Genomic DNA, 6,000 nt, shown 5'->3' with positions numbered 1-6,000 from the left:
CTCATATAGTTTATCGATATATTTATTTAATTAATATTTAGAATTATATTTTTTTAAATATTAATATTTATATTTGGAATGAATATTGTCCCACTAACAAATTTTTCTGGGTTAGTCATTGCATGAAATTTACGGACTTCTTATTTCAAAGAATCTATTCACCTTTCCTCTCAATTAATCCATGGCAAAACGTGATAAGAAATCTTTCATTTTCTTTTTATGGATATTCTGGTCATTTGAATGTATTTATCCCCACACCTTTCTCATTTCTATCATAATAAATACATCACCTGCGGTACTTATTTTCGTTTCACTCAAAATCTTTTCTCCAATCTATGTATGGACAGAACCAAAAGGTATTCATGTATGAAACATCAGGTTATGTTATGTTACACACACACACACACACACACACACACACACAGCATTTTCAACGAGGGGAAAAAAAGAAAAATCTGATCATATATTCGAAATTCAAAGAGGCAATGGCATAAAATGAAGAACACAAAAATCAAGTAAATATTCTATGCCGTCAAATCGGAAGCAGATCCTCTCATAATCCTCTTTCTCCTTTTTTTCTCTTCATCTCATCTCCACCTTTGAATAATAAAATCAGTGGTTCATATTTCATTATTCTTTTATCAAAAAATTTAATTTTTTATAAAATAATTATCATATAAAAAAGAAATAAATTTAAACTGTTTAAATTTAACCTGCCTAGTTTACAGTTACATATTGTTACTGAATTCTTTTATAAATTAAATTTATTTATTAATTTATTTTATTGCAATTATATATTGAGCAGGTTAAATTTAACCATGTCAAATGATTTGTTTATTTTACTAAGGTCATTTGGTTAAATTAATTGATGAAATTAAATCAACTTCTCTTGTGATCTCAAATCGAGTCTTGAAATATGCAATTTCTCAAAATACATGAGAGGCTATCGTTGATGATACAGTACTATCCAGCAGGGGTTTACATTAATTTGACATTCCTTATCTCATTTAAAATGGAAATGAGATGAGGAGAGTAAAAAGAAAAGAAAAGAAAATGAAATAGAGAGCTGCGGAGGGCCACTGAAGGTATGCTGCGCAGACGATCCAGACCCCGTAAAATCATGTAAATTAAGATGTGCCTTGCACTATAATAAAAGAATCTAGATGAAGGGGCAAAGTCAGAAATTTTTATTAGGAGAGGTTGGGATGACAAAATATATATAATAATAGAACGAAAATTAAATCTATATATATTACTGACATATTTTCTCTAAACCATAATATATGACATTTTTTAAAAATCTTGCTTGGTCTAAAATATAAAGTGTTGGATATTTTATAATTATTTTTTTAACTATACTTTACTTCATTTGTTACTCTTTTTGGAGAAAAAAAATGATGTATTAAATTTAATTATTATTATTAAAGTACTTAATTATATAAGGTATTTAATGATAATATAACTGAAAAGATGTAAAAAAATTTAAGAAATTAAGGTTCCAAAACTAATATTTTTTAAGAATTGTAAATTAATTACAAATGCTCTATATTTTGGTCCGGAGGGAGTAACATAAATATTTTAATATATATATTTATATTTAATTTTACAAACATATAAAAAATAAATATATACCTCCAATTTTTAAGTTTTGGTCATTGATTTTTCATTATATAAAAATTATTAATTATCATGTCTGCCACAAACCTTTTAGCAATCTTCTTTTCAATATAAACGATCATTAAATTAATGAAAATTTCATCTTTCCAATATTAAATGATTTAAACGCGTCATTAAAATTTAAATTTTTGTTCAATCTAGAAAAAAAAATAACCAATGTAAAACTTTGTTGAATCTATCATGAACATGGACAATAGACGTTATAATGTTTAATCTAAAAAAATCTATTACTTACTAAAATTACTATTTAATTCTTTTAATTGATAACTATAGTAAATAAATATATAAACATGGTAATGGAACTCTACTAATACAAAATCTTTATATTGATGAAATCGAATTATATCAAAGTAAAAATTATTTATATCATAAATTTCAATAGTCTGACTGTTAAAAAAATTAAATTCATTTTTTTGGTAAGAATATTTTAATCATAACCTCTTAACTTGTGATTTTATGATAGATATCATCAAGCACATAATATATTGGGATTTTTGTTGCAATACTAGACAAAGTTTTTTATTAATAATTCTCATTATTTTTTATCAACTATAAAATAAAAGCAAAATTAAATGATATTAATATTTTAAGAGATATAGCATTATCTTGTTAAAAATAAATAAATCTTATGATAACTATAACTATATCTTTAGACTACTAAAACACTTGTACTATATATATGTTAAAGATTACATATAAAATTGAAATTAAAATTTCATCTAGTATCTTAAAATTTTTATAGTGTGCTAATTTAGAAAGGTTAAAAATATATAACTTTTATATTTTATTAAAAAAAAATCAAAAAGTTAGGAAGACTATGACTTCCGCTAGTCACCCTATCTCCACCCATGCTAGATGGTTTTACTTGTTGACCTGTTGATCTTATGCACGCTATTGATTAGTAGTTTGAATTACCACCAAGTAGTGATTCAATTAATGGGGCAGCTTAAAACCAAGACACAATGGCATTATATATCTGCAATGATTACTTCTAAATCACAAATACTGACCAATAATTAATCACTTTGGGCATTCAACCCGGGTGGGTACAATGAGATCCTCCTTTAATTTTATATCTCATTTATTATATTTCCGCTCATACTAATCGTGCTTAAATTATGAAGCGAAACTTCAATTTGGAGCATGATTGAAAAGATTTGTCCACCAAATTACGTCTCGTTTTTGCATAAATATTTAAAACGTGACCAAATTAATAAATGTTGATGTTGTGTTCCCTTTCCAAATTCAATCTCATCCCAACTATTATTATGACCACACATTAAAATGGAGCTTTTTATAAAGAAATTTCCTTTATTTGGCCGCCAAAAAAAGAGTAAATCCATTATTTTGGTCCTTATAATTAGTACGTGCCACTAACTTTACCATTGATGAATTTGCTCTTGTGTGAGTGGGTTCACATACCTCAAGTTGGAGTCTGCTTCGACACTTTTTTTTTTTTTGAATATCAAGGAAAGCTAACATTCAACAGAATGAGGACATACACAGAGATATAAAGGCAGGCGCCAAAAAAAAAACAAAATAAAAGAAGCCAACCACCCAACAAAAAACTAACTAAAAGGATGGGGCATCGAAAAAGCATACATCAAAAGTAAAATTATGAGCTAACTTAGCCATGAAGTCGGCCATCCTATTGTCCTCTCTGAACAAAAAATTAAAATTGATGGGCTAATGTCTATGTAAAAGCAGTCTAGTTGCATAAATGGTATCAAAGAAAGACATTTTTTGACACATTCAATATGGCTCATATCAACACTAAATTTTCAATTATAATTAGCGCTACTTATATAATTAATATATATTCCTTTCGTTAAAAAATATAAAATATTTTTTTAAAAAAATTAAATGTTTAAAAATGTAAGACATTTTTAGCTTTTTGATATGTAATCATTATCTTTTTTTTCAAAAGTACCTCTATTGATAATAAATTTATATTTACTATAATGTGTTTACTAGGAATAAATATAGAAAGATAGGATTAGTTTAAAAGTAGATAATTACTTTATTAGAAGGAGAAATTCAATTAAAAATGTTTTATATTTTTTAACGGAGGGAATATGTTACACCATATCAATTATGTGATTCGAATATGAGTTTCATTTTTGAATTCAGTTGCTCCTAATGAGAACCAATATTTGGTTTCATAAATATATTTAAATAACTGAATAATTTATTATTAAAAATAAATTTCAATGTCATATAAAGGTAAATTTCAGCTTTTTCAAAAAATTGAAATAATAGGCAGTAAGTGATTTTAGTTTAATATAAATATGAGGGGAAACTAACTTTAAAAAAAATTACTAACTTTTAGATAGTGTTTGGTTGAAGGGGAGAAAAGAGAAAATTTTTAAAAAAATTTCCTCCCCTCCCCTTGTTTGGATGGGACAAGGGGAGGGGAGGGGAGGAGAAATTTTTCTCTCCAAAACTTCTTCTCCAAATTGGGGAGATCACCCTCTTCTCTCTCCCTCCCCTTACCTTTCGTCTTCTTCAACCAAACAAATTTTAATTATCAGCTGTGAGGTAAGATTTTCTTGTCTCATGCTCTCTCAAAGATTCTAGCTAATGTACCAGCACAATTATTAATTTGTTTATTTTATTTTTTTTGTTCAAAGAAATAACATATATATAAAGAAACCTTAAAAAAGTGTAAAAGTAGTATGAATTTTAAAAATTATTTTCTTAAATATATTATTAATATGATCAAAGCAAATGTATTTTTGTAAAATTTAATTTCGGTAAATGATTTTCTTTTTTTATTGTGCATACGTTCTTTTATTAGAAGTATTGGGTATATTAAATAGCCTTCCATGTTATGATTAGATAACTAATCATAAAATAAATGTGGTGAGTCCTTTTAAAACAACTTGAGCTATTTATTATATAGTCAGTTTTAGTTTGTGATTAATGCAAAAAATTAAGCAACTATATTTGTGATTAATGCAAAAAATTAAGCAACTATATTCAAGACATAGTTGACACTAAAGGTGGGCCATCAACTTGTGAGGAATTGACCCTTTTTACTAGACCCAAATTGTTGGTTTTGTTAAATGATTTTCTAATCAATTTTTATCATGCATGCATGCTTGCTAGCTTAGATTATTTCATTATTTATGAAATTGAGTATTTGAATTGATAAAAGTCATTGATAAAATTGTTACATTGAGTGATTGAGAATTTCATCACTTAAGCAAATGGTTGGGGCAAGTTCAAGCCACAACTCTTATGTATATAGTAATTTAGTTAAAAAAAATTTATTCATTATTCTCCATACCTTAGGGGAGATATCAGCAATGGATACCTTAGGCAACTAAAAAAATATCTTAGGGGAGATATTTTTTTATTGTCAATGGAGTCTATTCCCTATATTTATATTTAATTTTTATACATGTGTAAGAGCTGTGAGTGAGAATAGTAAAGTCATGTGAAGATGAAAGCAAGCAAATAGTTTGGATATGCATACCTACAAGCTAAGTGAGCTTTTTTTTTTTTTTTTTCCCTTTCTTGCTTTCATTTTATTCATAGATCAGCGATGGAGTGAGCTCTAGCTTTTTTGTGAAAAAGCAGTTTCTTAATTTAGGGATATATTATCACTTTGTTATATGCGTACTGATTCACATACAACACCTTGAATCATCATCTGGACAGTATCACTCAATATCCAATGACTTGTTCATTACAAAATGTAATTAATTTGAAGAAATTATAATTGTTCCAAGAATTTGACGTTTGTTTTAACTATAAAAATAGTTATAATTTTTTAAAATTTTAAAATATAATACCAATCAATATAAGATTTATTCACATGTTATAAACAATGTGGGTCAAAAGGTAATTTTGTCAATTATTGAACCCTCTGAAGGAAATTAGTGGGCGAAAAAAAAATAAAACACTTTAAAGGAAATGACACTCGCACGCACAGAGATGATGGTAAAGCCCAAATATTCGAACATGATTATCCGCTGACTTGAGAAAACAATTCAAAGTGGCACAGCCCACTTGAACGGATACACTGAAACAGATGTGTTTGTTTCTGATTTATATTGGACGATCCCATTCACTGTTATATGTGATAATATATTCTACTTGACATGCGCCATTTTCCCACTCTATCCCAACCCTACTAATTTGCCATCAAGTCAAAACCCAAAAGTTCGTCTTATCCCAAAAGCTTATAATTTGCCCTTAATCAAGCTTAATTATCTTTGATGTAATTTTCTTTATGAAGTAGGCAGAATCTGGAGGACATATCTAACGACGGTGACTGAACCATTTTATTATTATCAGAAAACAAAAATGAAAAGAAAA

Source organism: Prosopis cineraria, unplaced genomic scaffold (genome assembly GCF_029017545.1).
Source record: "Prosopis cineraria cultivar Desert tree isolate PC_DT_omini unplaced genomic scaffold, ASM2901754v1 PC13, whole genome shotgun sequence".
Classification (NCBI taxonomy): Eukaryota; Viridiplantae; Streptophyta; class Magnoliopsida; order Fabales; family Fabaceae; genus Prosopis; species Prosopis cineraria.
Note: the sequence above shows the minus strand (reverse complement) of the source record.